Source organism: Rhipicephalus microplus, chromosome 5 (assembly GCF_043290135.1).
Source record: "Rhipicephalus microplus isolate Deutch F79 chromosome 5, USDA_Rmic, whole genome shotgun sequence".
Lineage (NCBI taxonomy): Eukaryota > Metazoa > Arthropoda > Arachnida > Ixodida > Ixodidae > Rhipicephalus > Rhipicephalus microplus.
The window spans coordinates 159,011,468-159,031,477 of record NC_134704.1 but is presented as its reverse complement, the minus strand read 5'-3'; positions in this window follow the sequence as shown (position 1 = coordinate 159,031,477).

The window sequence follows — 20,010 nt, the reverse complement described above, 5'->3', positions numbered from 1 at the left end:
ATGGGACGTTGCGACGTTTTACAAGCAGTATATACATACCTGTTGAAGTTGAAGAAAGCACGCTTATTGAAGTAGCGAAATAAACACCCTAGCTAATAAGTGTCGTATAGGGGAAACTGCAGATGACTAGTGATAACGCTCACATATAGCTTGAAGTTTGTACCAGCAATGTGGTCAGTGACACCGGCATGTTCGTCGGCGATCCTGTAGATTTCTCGGCCTTGTCGAGTGGGCCGCCACTAAAAAAATCATAACTGCATCTGAAAGCATTCGTTGCAGGTGTTAGTTGACCTCCGCGAGGTTGTTCGTCCGACAAAGTACCTGCCTTAACAACGTTGCTTGTTGGGCGAGTTGTAACAAGTCAATCATAATGCAGTGCAGCGCAAAAAAAACAGACACTAAACGAGCTAGAGAATGAGGACACAGCGCGTGTCCTCGTTCTCTCGCTCGTTTGGTGTCTGTCTTGTGTGCTGCACTAAATTATGAGATACCTGCCTTAAGCACACTATTCAGCTAACACTGGAGCAGTGCCTGCTGCCGCGCGGTTGAGAGTACACTGTAAAAAGGTTTACACCCTAAAAGGTGTAAGAAGGGTGTACGCTATAACAGCACCCACAAGAACACTCTTTTTACGCTCCATTTTTTATATTTGGGGTGTTCATGAATATAACACCCTCAAAACTGCTCCTACACACTTTTATATTTGGGGTGTTATGAACAAGGCTACAATTTATTGATTGATATGTGGGTTTAACGTCCCAAAACCACCTCATGATTATTAAAGACGCTGCATTTGAGGGCTCCAAAAATTTCTACCACCGGGAGTTTTACCGCACACCCAAATATGAGCACATGGGCCTACAAGGCTACAAATGCACGACATTTTCGGGCAGATTTGCTTATACTGTTATTATACATTAACCAGCTTGATACCAGCAAGGCTCCTACTTCTAGCTGCTTGCACGTCTAGTAATGGGTCGAAGCAGGAAGTACTGTGACCTAAACGTGGCTTTCATCAATAAAGCACGCAAACTACTATAAAATTGATTTGTGGGGTTTAACGTCCCAAAACCACCATATGATTATGAGAGACGCCGTAGTGGAGGACTCCGGAAATTTTGACCACCTGGGGTTCTTTAACGTGCACCCTAATCTGAGCACACGGGCCTACGACATTTCTGCCTTCATCGGAAAGGCGGCCACCGCAGCCGGGATTTGAACCCGCGACCTGCGGGTCGAAACTACTATAGAACGCAAGATATACAATAGGAGCATCGCTTGTCCAATCGAGTAAAGGCCAATACTCCTGTATCTGTTCCTTTCATTTGTGTCATTTACGTGATTAGTCAACACTCACACATGGCACTGATTTGCCTGAACAAGGTAATATTGAACACATCGGTGTAGCCACGCATAAAACACTCCCCCTCCCCCCTCCCCCCCATAAGATCAAAGCTTTTAAAGCTGGAGATAAAACGTCCACCACCTGCAAAAAAAAAGAACTGCATAGTTATTAAGCCTTAACCAACACGTCAACAAGCCATCAGCTGCCTTAAAAACGAACATTGACGTGATGTATTTCAGCAGGCACGTTTTATTTAGTTACTGTAGCGAATGTTCCTCTTCATGTGTCCTTAAAAGTGCCCCAGAGAAATTAGGAAGAGGACAGCGATCATGAAGAAAAATGCAGAATAAGGACATTTTGGTGATCTTGGCGCAGATTTGCTCACAATGACGGAAGCCTTGTTGAATAAATTTGGAACACAGCTCTCCTCGAGAGAGCCGAAGCGCATTCTCCAGTTCTCTCTCTCTCTCTGTGTGTTTTTGTGGATACCCTTTTTATCATTTATGCAACTTCCACAGCAGACGTGCTTCGGCCAAAGCCTTGACTTTGTAGCTAGTAAGAAAACAACATTGATGAAATATTTTCAGCCGCGGTCTTGTTCCATGGACTGCAAGCTAAGTACAAATGTATTGTCGCAACGTGAAGACAGAAGTAGTATTTAACACGTTGAGAAAGTAGCAGCAGATAAGTATTTTTATTTACCGTGCGCCAGAGCATTCCTCTTCTTTCTCGTTATTGCTTGCTGCATAAAAGCCTGCAGATGCGCGCACGCGCTGTCGTCTTCGTCTTCCTAGCAGCGCGCACGTGGCATTATGTTCTTATCGAATAGTGTGACGGCCGATGCATGCAATGTTGCAATGTCTTTACCGAGATGAAAGTGCTGATAAAATATCGCCTGCATGACCCTGAATGTGCAGTCACTAAAGAACCATAGGGCTAAGCAAAAAGCATCAGCTTAGCTTTTTTTACCGGTATTCACTATGTTAGGTCGTTAAAGGTGCGCTAAATATTTCTCCTGGATATTACAAATGAGCATTCTGACTAGTAGTTCGTGCTGGCCGCACTGCACCGTCACAATTTTCACTTCGATTCAGATGCACTGTTGAAGAACGATTATACCACAACAGATCACTGCCACAAAAAAAGAAAAAAAGCAGTGCCCGCGCTATAAGTAGAGGGCTGGAGCTAGTGTTAAACCGCATCTAGCTGGTCTGAGAGCGCACCGCCGCCATGAAGTCTCGTCGCCTGGACAACCTTGGCTTTCCGGGGTTGCTGCGCACGCAGACGCGAAGCGCGGGAAAGGGACCAGCATCGTCTTCTTGTCTCTGCGTGCGCTGGCGAAAAACCCTTCCGTGTGTTGCGCGCGGCTTCTCGATCAGTAGAGTTTATTAGTCGGTGTTTAGTTTTAAATGTGCCTGCGCTCTGTGTTCGACCTGTGTGTTCTGTCAGTGCTGATTATTGGAAAGGTGCACCATCCTGAAAACTGGAGCTATGGATTCGTAGTGTGGAGCACTTGAAGTGAAACAGTGAGTACCACTCTCGCGTTGCTCCGTTCAGTGCTTTCTTAAGTGCGTGAGCACGAGAATAATGCGTTCAAACAATTTTTTTTCAACTAGTTGATGACAAATCACCATTTGTTTACTTAGCGAGAATACTTGTCCGAACTGTTTCATGGGGATGATGGCGAAGTGTGATTGTGGGCTAATTTTTTTGTTTGTTTGTTTAGATTGTTTGGAATACAAAGCAGAGTGAGCATGTGCCGCTGATGTTCAGCGAAGAATTTGAACAGATTTTTTGCGGTGCGCTTTGTTGGCAGCCGTGTTTAACGGGGCCCACTCGTGATACATATCAAATTTAGTTTACTAATTAATACATGTGTGGGGATGGCGCCTGTTACTTCCAAACATACACCGTATCTAAGACGCATATGCTTGGACATGTTGGTAGTTCATTTGCTCTCTTTTTTACTTATTGCACAAAAAGACCGAGAACGGAAAACAAAGGCGTGGTGTCCATGTCGTTCTTTTCGGTCCTTTTTTCGGTTTGTGCGCTAACACTACCGTGATAACTCGGGTTGATGCATCGGGTGACAACACAGCATATTGCATCGCGATAGGTGCGCCTCGCGAAGTTTGCATACTTGCTAATACACTCAATTTCGTTAAATTTGTCTTCAGCGGTATTTTCGTTCACCCGCAACCTAGCGTGACACTGCCGACAGTCGTGCCTGTGGGGCAGATCGAGCACTGAAGCAGGACTTTTGTTTGAACAGGCCTTTCGTCTGTCTGTGGGGCCGAATCACCTACTTGAACAGTGCAAACACTTGTTTGAACATAACTGCTTACGTTTCAGCACAATTTATTCAGCGTGTTTTAATTATGTGTAACTTTCATGATATTCTTTTTATTGAGTTTTATTGCCCTCGCCTCGCTTTGGCGTTTAACTTCGCTAAGTACTTCAGATGTTAAAGGCATTTTCGCTATGCGAAGCGTATTATTAGTTTTTTTCGCACATAAACACTGTATAGTTATACTTAGTGCAGGTTATCTGTTAATGTGTTGCAGCCAAAACGTAAGACTGAGCAGCATATTTATCTGGGAACACAACAAGCACAGCCACTGAACAGCCTACGCTGCATCGGGGAGGAGTTATGCATTCTCAGCCTGCCAGCATGATTGAAACAAATAGCCCTAATTTAGCAGAACGCAATGGTCATTGAGTGAAAGTAACATGGTCCCTTTATTCCAGATTTACCAGCCAATTTCGTGGCTCTGGCAAATGTGTTTAAAAAAAATCATGCTTATTTAATGCACTGAGAACTGTGAACTGCTTGAATATTTCGTAAAGAAAAAAGTTTTTTGGTCACGTGGATGCCTTTTAAACTTTCCAGAATGGTGTTTGAGTCTTGCTTGTGAAAAAAAAAATATTTTACAAGTACCGCTCCTTTTTTTGTACCAAGTTTGGTACATGTTAAGTAAAGGGGCTTATGTAAGGTGTTTGAAACTCAATAATATTATTACAAATTTTCGGCCACATACATCTGCAAGAATTTAGCCAAAATGTGTCATGTTTGCATTTTCTCACTGCGATACTGCGCTTTGTATGAATATCTGAGCTGTGACTATTACTTCACAGAAAAGATATTTTGATGAAAATTATTTTTAGACATCTTAAGCTTTTAACCTCTACTACAAAAGATCACTCATTTCACAGAATTGTCATTTTTGTCCGTATTGAGGCGCAATTTGCACTATGTGGTGGTCCAAATAAAAATCACCTTTCACCTAAATTGAATGCAAATAAACATTTCTTTGTATGTGACAAGATTCATCATTACAATTTCGAATTCAAGGAATAAAATAACTTTTTAAAATTTGCCCATCAACGGCATTGGGGAACTTCGAGGCGTCGGCTGCCGTGTGACCAATGGTAAATGGGTAATTCGGAACTTCAAAAATCATTTAGGGGCAAAGCTCTTGAGGCCGTAGGTCGTTCCCTCCTCTGTAGTCAAACTAGTATTATGAAGCCACTTTATGAGTTACAAAATATATAGCGTTAGTGGTTTTCACAGCATATACACACACAAAATGATGATTCCTGGGGCTAATCGTTCGTCCATACATTTGTGCTTTCGTCCGTTCGTCTGTGCATCCATCCGGGCTTTTGTGTGTCAGTCTGCCCATGGGTCCGTCCATCTTTCTGTCCGTTCATACTGGCGTCAGACTGTCTGTCCATTCGTTTGTGCGTCCGGACGGACGGACACTTCGCCCCACTCATCATCATTCTCTCCGTGGATATGCTGTGACCTTTTTCTCAAACCATAAATTGCTATGACAAAATTTCGCGCACAAAAAGAACTGTTTATTGGCTTTGGATTTAGGTACAAAGGCTATTTTAATTCAACCATCCCATGGTGCAAGTTGCGTCTCATTATAGACAAAACAACCATTTTGTTAAATTCGCAATTTTTTCTCGTAAAGGTTGACAGCTTGAGAGGTCTAAAATATTTTTCCTCCAAATATACCTTATGTGGATTAAGTATCCGCTCCTCAGATATTCAATAAAAGTGTAGTATTGATATAGAAAAATGCAGATACAGAAAAAAGCAGATATAACACATTTCGCCTAATTATTGGAGGCGTATGTGGTCGAAAATCGGTAATATATTACTGAGCTTCACACACTTACGCAAGCCCATCACTCAACTTGTAAACAAAATTTGGCACGAAAGAAGAAGAGGTTCTTATGAAATAATTTTTTTAACAAACGCGAAGACGAGATTCCGGGAAGTTCAGGAGGCAGCCGCGTGACCAAAAAATTACTTGTCTGCTAAATATTCTAGCACTTACTTTTATTGCAGTCAATCGGTGCGATTTTTTTAAATACATCTAAGTTGGTCGCCAAAGTGGCTTGGACGTCTGACGTGGAATGACCCAATAGCCAATTTTTCCATTATATAATCGTGTCAAAGAGCCCGTTCAATAACTCTAGTATCATTCGCATTTTAACACGTAACTATACAGTACAAAATTTTACAAATTACCTGCACTGAATACCTTCTCAATGCGCATACCGTCATGTATGCTCAGTGGCATTGTGGTTTTGTGCAATACAGATAAAATATATATATGTTGTTGCGCGTCGTATTGCGATCCTTTTAATTAAATTTAATCGAATGAGTACCATGGTAGATCTGCAGAAATACACATGTAGCTGTGTTGATGCATACTTAAGCATGGAACTTGACATTCACTTAGATTGGTCGATGCATGCGGCTAATGGAACACTATCAACTTGGAGCAGCACCTTTCTGTTTGCCTGCGCGAGCAAGCTGGAAGGGTGAAGTAAGGTTCATATCTACGGCACGAAAGGGATAATGAATCTGCCACAGCGTGCTTTTTATGGCACTTATTGCTCAGCATACCTTTTCTTGCACTTCTCACTGCAGTTGAGCCAGATGCCACTGAATATGCTTGCTATTCACTCAATTTATACTTACACATAACAAAGCAGCTATTTATGCTGAGTGCATATTGTATGTTGCACTCTGCGAAATTTCGGTTATTCTTCCTTTAGTATTCACTTTAGGTTTCCGGGATTGACTTTCCTGTAGAGAAAGAACAGCGTCGCCCCCTTCTCTCGAAAGCACAAGTCATCTCAGCAGCTGAAGATGATTATGTAACCAGCAATGGCGAGCTGTGGTTGTGTAGTTAGAAGTATACCAACACTACAATACATTACCACAACCCCAATTACACTGCCTTGTCGAATTTTGTCATTTTTTAATGTCGAAATATACACTGCAAGATATATTAGGTTGTAAATGTGACTCCAGAAACTCCCTTACTCTTTCTACGTGTTTTTTCTATTGTATAGGTGTCATTCAACGCCAGGCCTCTAAGTTGTTTGCCCGACTAGCGCTAATGTTTTTTTGAAAGTTGTGGGGATTTATTGTTTTGAAAACAATAAACTTCTAGTATACAGAGAAAAAAAACTTGGTCACGTGAGATAATTCAAAATTTTGCAGAATGCCGTCGGACTCCTGTTTGTCAAAATTGCAGTTTTTTTGTAATAAAGGCAGATGTGAACGTATGGGCTTAATTGTTTTTTGCTTTGGCGTTATGTTCGGTTAAACTTTACGCTACGGGTTACTGCTTGCGCTACTGTGATGTGGTGCGTGCGTGCGTGAGGGTGTGTGTGTGTGTGTGTGCGCGTGTGTATAAGCGTGTAAGTGCCTGCCGTGTCCTACTTTGTCATTTTTGGCCAAGTTTACCTACACATATATACACTGGCGTTATGCAGCTCATTCAAGACCACGGCACCCTATTTTATCAGCTCAATGCATGCAGGTATAAGTGCAGTGGGTGACATCAGTATCTTTCTTCTTCCCTGCCATCCACAGAGAAGGTTCTTATATGCTTCTCCCTTAGAACAGTTGAGGCTTCAGCCAGTTGGTGATGCATATTTGATGGAATGAAGTGCTATTAATGGCTCTCCACAACACACAAGACTAATCGTCACCTCCTGTGTCTCTGCTTTTCTTGCCCCGGTAATTGCGCTTCATTTGATCAAGTATGCTTATCCATATAACTGACATCGTTTCAAGAGGGATTTTTAGTGTTACACCTTACTCCTATGGGTGTAGCTTTATCTAACACCGATCGTTTAGGAGTGTTCATAAACACCTAATGAAGTAGCGTGTGCTGTTTCTTCACACCTACGTTTCCAGCGTGTTTCTAAACACCTTATTGTTTAGGGTGTTCCTAGACACCCTAAAAGGGTGTTGCACATGGGACAAAAATACATACTTATGGGTGTAAAATTTTTTGTAGTGTGAACTTTCTGCTCTGACATCCCACGCAAAAGGGCGCTACTCCGAGATCTCGAAGCAAATATTCGCTATACCACCAAGGCGGGCTTTATTGTCTAGTCAACTACCAAGTTCCTCTAGACCTATCTACTGAAAGCCGTAGCAGGTATTTGTTCATGTGCAGTTAATTTTTTACCTTTTCTTCTCAAAATATCATCTAATTCATTTTAACAAATGTGGCTGCATCATCTTGGCTAATTGTGCGTAACCACGCATTCTAAGGCAAAATTACCCGCAAATGGAGTTACGGAGCCCAATAGGAGCGCGCAATGAACGCATTGATCGTTGAGAAGTAACCACAACAGAATGCGTGCAGCGTGCAAACCACTTAGTTTCCAAAGAGATTAACCACGCATGAGACGTGGACCATGCGCAAACTGTTGTCGAGAAAACTAGCCCTCCTCGTCTCTCCCGGCTCAGTCTTCTTAATTTGCTGGTGTCGGCTCGCGTTGCATAGCTTTCAGAGAGCTCAAAGATCTAGGATGTATGCCGCGATACTTTGTGGGTCCCCTTAGATAAGTGTGCGCAGCTGCTTTTACATTTAGCCGCACCCATGAAGGTCTCGGCATGTCGCCAAGTCGCACTGTATATCTCTGGTTTTGTCAAGATGGTCACGACCAACACACGGCACCCCCTCTTCGGAATGACGGCCAACATGGCGGCCGAGAAGACAGCAGGCCTGTCGAATAGTTTATTTCAGTCTTACTACGGGCAGAAATCAGCACTGGATTCTATCACAAGTAGGTAATGATTCTTCATTCTGCCATACTTGTCGCATGTGTGATACGGGTTGCCTTTGCCTGCAACGGACTCAGCTGTGTTTCATATCGCACTCACGAAATTCACCGCAAAGGTCGGCTTGGGCGTCCGCAGTTCACCTGTGCTTTGTGACCTTCTGGATATTGGCAGCCATTGCCGTCGGCCGCCCGGAAACTAGCTCATCGAATGGTCCCCTGTGTTCGCCGCGCCGTGATGAGCTCCGGGGCACGATATCGGGCGAAAACCTCGTCGCTGTGTGGCGAGTCGTCCAAGACATGTTGCGGTTGCTCGTGGCGAGCTTAGTTGTAGTATGTGGCACGCTGTAAGTGAAATGGCATGATCTGGTAGGGCTCTTGCTAACATCGAAACTCTAAAAACTGGTTCCCATTACACTTGGCTTCTCCGTCAATTGGTCGCAAGCAGCTTGGCAGCGGTAAGAGCAGCAGACTCACGCTTGCTTGCAACACTCGCACTAGCTCGAGTTCGTGGTGAAGGGTCGCATTACCGTAGGTTTTTCCGCTGCTCACTCCAAAGCAGCTCGGCGCTGTTTGTGGCGGCGGCCCAGCGTACGCTCAATCTCCTGTTCGAGGTTCACTGGCGGATGATGCTCCACACGCAACGCTGTGTTTGGTCTAGGCTTCGCTTGCTTGAGCTGAACAAAGTCACTCACGTAGATTTTGCCGACTTGTTGGCGGCACGGTGGTTCGTGGCGCCTCAGACTTATGGCTGCACACCCAAATCTGAGAACACGGGCCTACGGAATTTTCGCCTCCATCAAAAATGCATCCGCTGTGGCAGGGATTCGATTGCACTACCTGCGGGTAAGCAGCCGAGTACGTTAGGCACTAGACCGCCGTGCCGGGGATGTGCTGGGATGAGTATAACAAGTTGTTTTCTTCGAGAAATTGTAAAATGTGTTTTATGATGATGCGCTTCAAAAGTTTACAACTAATACATGTGAGGGAAAGGAAGCGATATTATTTTAAACGTCTGTCATCACATTCTTTGTATACCAATACGACAACTGCCTTGCACCAGTCCGAGGGTAAGAAATGGGCTTTTAGCAATTTCTCAAATATCACTGTCAGGTAATAAGATATTCATTCGGCATGCCATTTCAGAAATTCTGAAGTGAAATGAGCCAGGCTCATTGGAATCTTTAGTGTCCAGGTTCAGGAGCAGGTCAAACACTCCTTCCCATTTGATTATTTTCATTGGTTGGCGTATACGATGTACGAAGGGCTCGACCAACTTATTGTTTTCACTGTTGGTAAACAAAGATTGCAAAAAGTAATTAAAATGTGCAGCTATGTCAGCTGCATGCATTCACATGCGTTCACAGAATTTATGTTGGGAAGTTTTTAAAAATCAAGTCAGCGTTATGTCAAAGAACTGCTTTTGATTTATCGTCAGAGTATGTTTCGATTCTAAACGAAGTTGGATATTTCATCGGAGCTTTTTCTGCTGAGTTGCACTCGCTTTGTTTAAATATGAATAATACCGCGGTTCATTCAAGGTCAGCATTGTTTCGATCTTTTCGCACGTGATGACACAAAATACTCCACGCAAACGTTTGCTGTAGCCTTGAATTTCTTGCACAACTTATCTATTGTTCTTTCACTTGCGTGTTGCTCTAAAGGGCCAAACAAAATTCTAAGAAATCTACAACTTCAGTGTCATCAGTTTGATATACACAATTTACTTTCGCTATATGGGCACCACCATTTCGCCAAACTCTAGCTGCCCTAGCGTCGTCTACTGCGCGTGTCATTGTGGACGCATAAGTTTATTGGAAAGGAAATGTTTGCGGAGTGGTCTGTTGGTTGTTGATTGTTTTACCTAGCTTTATGTTGCTGCTGTGTTCGTGCCAGGACAATTGAAACATTGTGGTGTCGTTTGAGTATACGATGGTTTTGATGGACAAAAACGCGCTCTACAATGAACCGGCTGTAGGCGACCAAGTGGGATCGACGGCGATTGACATCGGTGAGTAATTTGCTTAAAAACACTTGGGACGCGCGTTTTGTAACAAACTACTAAAACTGTGATCGTTTTTCTAGTATAGCTGTTGTGTTTCATAAAGTTTACCGGCCATTTCTTGCTATCGTTATGCTTTGGACTTTTCGCGATACTCTTGCCTTCTCTGTCTCTTTTATTGCAGCTGGCAGAAGCTCAGGTGGTAAAGATTTGCGATAACAGTTGCCCCGGCCGGCGAAGAAAGCCATTTTTAGTCGTGTTGTACATCAGTTTTCAGAGGCAGGTATTGGAGTCACACTAGTGAATGTCACCTTAGAAGAGCTTAAGGTTTCTTTGGTTTCCTTCGCAAGCGCAGCATTCCTTGCTATGCTCGCGTTCAAGTGAGTGCCTGGCTACGATCATGCAGCGGCTCTCGTCTGCCCACGCGGAGAAAGAGAGAATACGTGTCAGTTTATCGACAGAAGTTCACCTTTCAATATGCTACGCCATCGCGCACCAGTTGTTTCACAAGGACCGAATATTTTGCACAACAGTGCACTAAGAGGTGGATTAGTGAAAAAAGAATTTTGTTTCATTTACGGTCGCAAAATAGCCGCTTAGCTGCAGTATGTTCATCTATTTTGGGCAGAGATGCTCGATTCGGTTTTCGGCGTTTGCCTTCTGTTATGTGGCTGGTGCCTTTCTTTTCAGCCTAAGCAACTATGGTAACGATTTGGAATCTAGTTTTTGTTTCGTCGATGTCATTTTGTTTTTCATTGTTGTGATAATTTAACCTTTTTGAGTCTAAGCGTTCACAGCATTGCTCTCATTTTTGCAACGTTCTGCTTTGCCATTCTCCCCTTATGCTCTGTGCATTCCTTTTTCTTTCTGATGGTACCACCTACCCGCACCCCAATAATATCAAGAAATGGGTTGATGACACCAAATTGTGATCTATTGTCACAGATGGCCGCCTTGTGTGCTACCTCATTAGGCCGAAAGCCTGCCACTCAGGAGGTGGACAAAGAGCATGTATTCCAACAGTCATGTGCAAAGTGGATGGGTAGAGGAAGTATTGTGTCAGAAGTTGAGTGAAGAGATGTTGTGCGTTAAAGCAAAAGTTCGGCCATTTCAGACCAGCAGCCAAAAGCCCTGAATAGCCTGGGCCTGTGTAAAAACAAAGGGTAGGTCATGACAGCAGGTTGTGACAGCAGATTGTGACTGCATGGCTGGTGCGCCCCACGTGTGCTGTAACATTGGTGCAGTTTTATGGAAAATTGACGTGACTGTACAACGTGGCCTTGCAGGGCTGGCCTGTAGAGATTCAGCAACCACACGAAACAGAGGGACAGAGAGAAATGTGGAGCCAACGCTCATTCATGACATATCCTTCAGGCTGCAGTGCTCTTCTGAACAACTGGGCACCACCATGATGTCAAGGCTGACAAGAAGAAACAAGAATTTCGGTAGTAAAAAAGCCCTTCTCGACCACATTAGGTCTTCTCTTTTTCAGGACCTTTTGTCATATAATACTTGGGTGCCCTCTCCAGGCGATTCTGCTTAGCTAAGTTATGCGTTTGATAAATTGCTGATTTGCCTTGGTTCATAGAGGGTATTAGAAATTATGCCACTGTACATAGTAATGGATTATAATGCTGCCCGAACAAAACACTTTGTATGTTCAGGTATTGCAGCTCCCTAATAACATGCTGGTACTCTTTTGGAAGTAACGGTGCGGGCCACCACAACGAAGAAGAAAGAGGGGACAATTCCAAAAAACGCAGATACCTCGTCTCCACAGTCTGCACATTTAGCAGAAAAGGTAGAACTCAAGAACATAGTACATGTGCGAAGAGTGATGTGAGCAAAATTTAAATGCAATATGTATTTTTTGGTCATAAGAGCTCCGTGAGCTAGCAATAATAATAAGAAAGCAGCATAAAATGTCAAGAATGCAATTGAACAACAAATGTGAGAGTGAACAACAAAGCCATATGGGTCCCAAACGTCTGTATTTTCACCTTGATTGATATGTGGGGTTTAATGTCCCAACATGACCATATGATTATGAGAGACGCCGTAGTGGAGGGCTCCGGAAATTTAGACACCTGGGGTTCTTTGACGTGCACCCAAATCTGAGCACATGGGCCTACAATATTTCCGCCTCCGTTGGAAATGCAGAAGCCGCAGCCGGGATTCGAACCCGCGACCTGCGGGTCAGCAGCCGAGTGCCTCAGCCACAAGGCCACCGCGGCGGGGCTGTATTTTCACCTTGACTTGGTCATTGACCGCATCTACATCCTTATCATTATAACCGACCCACTGAACTTTCTTCGAACTCTTTACAATAAATGCACTCGTTATATTTTTTGCGTTGTTATTGTAGGGCGCACCTTTTGTGTTTGCTATATTGTACTTAGAGGCTGGCCACTCAGAAGTTTCTAACTTCAGAATGGGTGATGAAAATTAGCAGAATGGTGTATTGCTGTGGGCATTACCTATATTTGAGGCTGAAAACCTCGAAGGTGTTTGGATGCCAGGATTCGCTGGTTTTATGTGACTTGTCACTTCCTGCAATATCAAAATGAACTTGTCTGTTCACAATAATAGCATGACTTATTATGACTTTGTGTTTTTTTCTAATTCAGGTTGTTCCGACAGCTGTCTGTGCCAGTATTTCTACCGGACAAGTGGCTGGATATGGAATAACGCTGGACAGACCCGTTTCCCATACCGACCTTGCAAGTATTACTGCAAAGGGCCATGAAGATTAGCGCGAAACGCTACAGAACCTAAATAATACAGTTGTTTCATCTCGGGATATTGAAGCAGCTATAAAAAAACAAAGAGACTGTGGTGAATGATTTATACACCAAAAAAGAAGAATAACTGCTTCCATATTCAAGAAAGTGGACCGCTCCAAGAAACAAACTGGTTCTGCTTTAGTAGATAGGATATTTATAATTAGGCACATTTCAAGCCCTGCCATACATTATGACGTAGAGAATGAAGAACTTGCCAAGTCCTGGGCTCTTACTGCCTTTAAAGCACGGCATTTGAATGGAAGGCTGGATGACTGTGGTCGGATGATACCATATAAGTACCGATATCTGGGTTGCAGTCCAGATGAAATTTATATTGCAATTGCCACTCACCCGCACTACTTTCAGTCAAAACCTGTACTCTCAGTGTAACGTCTACCCAACTGATCTGGTTCAGACAGGACAATCTCAGCCGGACTTTTAGTCAGACACTACTGGTGCATTTAAGGCAACACACAGGTACTACTACAAGGTTCAGGCACAGCTGTATCTGAATCTAGTAGGCAGAACAATGTATTACCTGCACTTACATGTGGGTAAGGGAGGTAAGTTGATGGGTGCAGAAAAAGAAGAGGGGTATATGAATACACATGTAAAGGCTCTGCAGAGTTTGTTTGAAAGGATAGTGTTGCCCAGGATGCCATTGCCATTTTGCAAGGGGTTCATCATGTGAAGGCTTAAGCTGGGCTGCTTGCCTAAATTTTTGTAAGAATCACAGATGAATTAGGAACTGGGTCCAGATATACTGCGCCCAAACAGAGGTACTACCATAAAGCTACGCCAGTGGTTGCAATTGCTTCGGCAACAGACCTAACACTTTGTTGTCTTAAGGGCACGCAGTGAGAGAGCATCGGCAATTCGCAAAAGAAAAAAAAGTTGATGAAGTGCGCATATTGCAACGGTATCGCACTAGGCGCATTGAATATTCCAGAATGGCTAACATTACGCGCACAGATGTTTGGTTCTTTAGAAGCGTAGATGAGGTAGTAACCTAGAGGCGAAAGAGGCTGGTTTTTTTATTTAGAAAGTCTACCCTTAGGCATAATATTTCGTGGTTAAAAGTACACATAAAAGTTTTTTTCACGCATAAAGTCCAGTGGAGAACGGTGGCGCACAAAACCAGCAGTCAAAGTAAAGTGGTCGGCCAGGCATAAGACCTGTTGCATGAAGTTGATGGTGACGTCTTCATTGAAGACCATTACAGGTCCGCAGTAAGTGTGAGGAAGTTACATCTTGGACTGGGGCGTCACAAAGTGGGCATGATGTACCATGCGGGCATCGGTACTTATGAGCCCAAAGGGTGCTCACGGATGGGGTAAGTGCCACCCCAAGACGAAGCCTCCGCAATGTGACTTTCTCTCGGCGGGTTAAACCACCAGGGAGGTCTGATCTACATGGAGGTATAAGAGCTCATGCGGTACGTCATAAGCTTTCTTTTTCGCCGGAGCATTCGTCCTTGAGCGTCCTCAGGAAATTGCGGTAGTGGGTACGGTGTGACTTGAGGGTGGGTTGCCACATCAGCTTTGACAAGGTCCGGCAAAGTGGCCCGTGGCACCCACTGATTACGTATTTGCACAGATGCGAAGCCAGCAAGAACGTGAATAGTTTCCGAAAGTGACGTAGAGCGATACACTCGTCGTGTATTGTGAATGGCTTGCGTCGAGTTAACAGGAATGATGAGTTGAGAGCATCTGCATGGTTGTACAAGAGGTATCAAAGCTGCCAGTCTGTGACGTATGGCGGTCAGCTCAGCAAGGTCAGCTGGTGGTGCAGGATCCGCAAAATATGAGGATTTCTGGCCAGCCTCTGCTATTATTGAACATATAAGGATGGTATGAATGGTGGTGCCGCTCACACTGGCATCCTTATAAGCGACGACAAAAGCGGCATCTAGGTGATCGCTACGAAGCAGGCAGGATACTTGGGCGTTCGCCTTGCGTGTAACCAAGCTGTAAAGGCAGCCAAGAGGTTTGTTTTCAGTAAGTTGCATTTTGTTCCGCGGGGCAATAGTGGTCGTCTCTGAAGGTGTGTGGGGAACTTCTATGCCTATTCTATGCACCGGAAGGTTTATCTCTTCGCTTTTATTCCCTCTCTCATAATACCTCACTCATACGTCCATATAAATGGAGTAACGCGCGCGCCTCATTCTCAACCATTAACTTCCTGATAAATGCGTAAATAAATGCTCGCGGTACAAATCCTCCTCTTGTCATTATTTATGCCACTAAACCTACTACGCCATGTAATCTCGGCGCAATTCGAAGTGCAGTCGCACTTCTTAACGGTTATCTGCGGGGAGGCGGGGGCTCATATATTTTTTTACTGAGTTTCCTTCTTATTTCGTGTGATAGTAGCTACGGACACCGGTGGTGGCGGTGGTGGTAGACAACTACGCCACCGCTCGTGAGCGGTGTTGGGATCTCATAATAGATTCCACGGTAAAACATTGTGAAGTGGATGTGTGTTATCTGAAGGTTACCATTATAACTGCGAATTGGCGGTTACTTTCACGCACTCTTCGCTTGTTACAAGCCGTACGGAACACAATTTACTGCGTTCCGTATGGTCCGGTTTGCTCACCTATTCATGAAACGTGCAAAATTAGAGTGTTTGTTTCTTGCCAACCGCTTATACTGTGGCTTGAAATGTACAGTCGAACAAGAGCGTCTACGCTTACTGACCAACCTTGAGAAAACGCTCCCGAATTCTGCTTGGCGGCGCTACAGTCCAATGGCGAAATACAGACCAACTCCACTGTTTGCGCACACAGTGGAAATGCTTGTATTTACTCTCATCTTTTTAATAAAGACTACAGTTGCTAGCTCAGTGTTTGTCATATGTTCTCCTTCACCATGTGCATCGTCTTTCTTGCTGCCTTTTAAACCGTTAAGTTCAGACAACTCACCAAATTTTGTACGCTGATAATGTGGTTGTTGTGGCGTCGGCAGCAGTCTCGAAGTTGGCGGGTCCCGTCCCGGCTGTGGGGTCACATTTCAATAAGGGTGAGATACTGGATGCCTGTGTGCTGTGCAACGTGAGTGAGTCGTCAGTTGGAGAGCCCTCCACTACAGTAGGCTTAGTAGCACGATCGTCTTTTAATGGCTGTCCGTAGCATTAGCATACTTTGGCGGGTGAACTTCCCGATGAAATTGCTATCACATTAACACCACTCTGTTGGTTTGTGAGTACTCCTCTGAATATAGGTTCATTAACTCCATCGAATCGGCAAAAATGGTTCATTACCTAGGCATTCACCAGCCATTCAAATGACTGGCTATTAACCTCTATCGCTTCATTTTGTCATGATGGCCCCTTGAAATTCTACTCGTGAGCCACTGTCTCAGTTATTGCTAAAAAGATCGAGGCTATTGGAACGCGCTGGTTATATTTTCCTTCGTTATTAGTGCACTTACCAACTGTCAGTACAAAGCCCTCGAAGAAGCGGGGCTACGACTTCTTTACTCATAATGACCCATCACGTTTTACAATAAAAGCCAATGACTGCTTGTCATCATACGTTCTCGAAATTCCTTTTAAAGCTCACTGCCCCAGCTTGAACCAACATTGCTCAGGTTATTTCAAACGTCTTTTGATGTATATCGCAAGGTAATGGAAGTCTAAAGAAACATTTAGTTAGTGAAAGTTAACAGTCACTTATTTGTAGCACGAAGGCACAATATAGAGGCGCTGCTAATTGCTAGCTTCCTGGCTAGCTCATGTGGTGTGTAGACACCGGCAGAAAAACGTTCGTCCCGGGTTTGGTCCTAGGACATCTACGAACTTTTCAGCTAGAGGACCATTTTCTGAGAAATGGAATTCTCTATTCTAACATTGATGGGCTAGATTGATTCCAACGTAAAAAAATGAAGCTGGGTTTCTATAGATATCGCGATAGTGACTCTCTGAGTAAACAATAACCCAGTAAAAGATTTATTCTTTGAAAACAAAGAGAAAAGACGCAGGCGTACACATCTCTTCATGCTTTATAATAATGGTATCTCTTTCTTCTAAATCTTATATAAAGGATCTCACTGCCAACTAAAAATACATTGCTTCTGTGCCTCACAAACACCATAAATTTCTGGAACCAACATCTTTGAGTTTTTCATGCTTTCCTCGAACAGTAACTGACTGGAACAGCATACCCCATCTACAAATGAAACAATATGTGGTTTGTTTGCTGAAGCCTTTATGCAATAATAAAGTAGTTTTTTACTGTATAATGTTTTGAACCATCTTTGCATTACAACATTCAGTGTTCTTTACTAGCTCATACGTCCATTTAATTGTAATGGAACATTTTTGTATGTTGTTCTTGATGTTCTACTCAACTGTTGTTTTGGTTTCTGGTCTTACTATCCAGTGTCAGTTCTTTAATGAGTGCAGCTTGGTTAAAAAATAAAGTGAAATAATAGTGAATAAATGCGTGTATAGTTACCACTGCCATGACACTACAAATAAATGGCTGTTACTTTTTCTTTTATTAGTCTTTCTACTACCTTGCGGAATGACTAACAATGAATTTGCAATAATAAGTGTTCATGTGCTTCGACTTGCAGTTTGAATTGCCCTTGACGCTGCGAAGTGCTGAACTGGTAGAGTGAGTTTTCAGGTAAGTGATGCGTGCCGGGTTCGACCAAGGGTCTAGGCCGAACGTTTATGAAAATTTAAACGTTTCGTTATTAGAAATTGGTATGGACTTCCTCGCGGCTTCGTGCTATAAATCAGTGGTTCACTGTTATTGCTTTCATTATGAACGTATCGCAAACGCTTTTAAATGGTCTCAATTAATCTGCATTTTCTGACTAAACTATCAGTATGCCATCACTGAAAAACCCACATTTTTGGTCTGAACTATCGATATGAGATCACTGACGATGATGAGCACATTTGAGCAGCTTGAGAGGGGTCCTTTACCACTTTATGAGCATGGTCAAATAACGCTGCCAATTGGTAGTACAGGCTCCCGACAACACGCAAGCCGAATGTTACAACACAGCAGGCTGCCTGTAACTCACAATACTTTATCAAAGTCAACTAAAAATTGCTTTTTCTTGTCTCGAAAAATGACGGAAGACGCTCAAAAAGTCACTGTATCAACTATTGACGTTTTAATCATAGCGCACTCGCTTGTTTGGAGAGATTGCCACATGAGGCCTCGACGTGTCCACAAGTGCGCACGCGATCACGCTTCAGAAGCTCCATATGCAAAGAAAAAAAATTCCGCCATATCCACGAAGTGAATGATGATGAGTGGGCGAAGCTCCGGAGGTAAACCTGGTAAACCATGAATCCTCTGTACATTTTGCCCACTCGATTTTATTTCATCGTACGTCGCCGCACTAAATCTAGCGATTGCCTTCAACCAATGACACGCGCCATATGTGACATCATTTCTATTTTATAAGATCTCGCGTCTTTCATCAACTACAAGTACCGCTTTCTAGTTTATAACATCTTGCATCTTTTCATCATCAGCTACAAGTACCACCATCTAGTAAACACTACAAGAACTAAACGAGAGGTGGCTACATACAGGAGACGGTACCGCCATCTAGTGAACACTGCAAGAACTAAACTAGAGGTGGCTGCATACAGGGGACGGTACCGCCATCTAGTGAACACTGCAAGAACTAAACTAGAGGTGGCTACATACAGGCTACAGGGGACACACAGCCCACGCCCTAAGGAGCTTCGCCCCTAAAAAGAAAAAAAAAGTGCTCAGGGTCATGAGGCGCCGGTGACGTATTGTCTTTGTCCCTTCCATCTCTGCCTGCTTAGCTTCCAGCGCTTTCGTCGGGCCGAGAAAACAGAGAATGCATTTGCATCATGTGACAAAGGCTTTGTAACTCCATTCACACTAGAAGAATTCTTGAATTATTTGCGGCGCCGAGTTCATGAGGCCATTAGCTCTTCAGTAAAGTCATTTTATTGCGACTTGAAAAAGTTTCTCAGGGTCTCTTTATGGAATACGTCTAGTTAACACAGTTAGAAACCGTGAAGTCAAACCATGATAGCAAAATAACTCGAAGAATAAAGCATATTTGTGGTGTAGCATATTTATTAAGCCTTCTCAGATCATGCACGGTAGTCTACCAGTATCTCTGAAGAGGTAGGTGCATAATAACTGCATCTCGCTGGCACGTATACCTACGCAGCAGAAACTTTGAGGCTAAAGAAGGAGTTCCACGTAAACTGAGGACAAAAAGGAAATGAAAGAATGGTAGTTTAACCTTAGGAGATAGAAAGAGAGCAGAGTGCAAAGGAGTTGAAAGTGAGTTAAGAATATTCTAGTTGATTTATTTGATTGATATGTCGGGTTTAACGTTCCAAGTGATATTCTAATTGAGATCAGGAAGAATAAATGGACATAGGCTGGGCTGATATTGTGTAGGACACATATCGTGTGCTGGTCAATAAATGTAAGCCGACTCAATTTTAAGTGAAAGCTGCCCCCAAACTCCTAATTTTTTCTTTCTCCCTTGGCGAAATTAGGAGGGGGGGGGCAAATGAGCCTAGGATATTTGCGGATTATACAAGGCAGCAGAAAGCACAGGACCGGGTTGATGAGCTGAACGTAGAAGAGGCATTTGCCCTGCAGTGTGTGTAGTCAGGGTAGTGATGATGAGGACATTTAAGCACTGCGATTGAACAGTTTGTATGTATACGCTCTACAGCATTTCCGCTCACATCTTTATGGTCCTTTAAGGTTAACTTTCCAAGTGGAAACTTGTCATCTTCTCTTGTTCTCTTGTAAG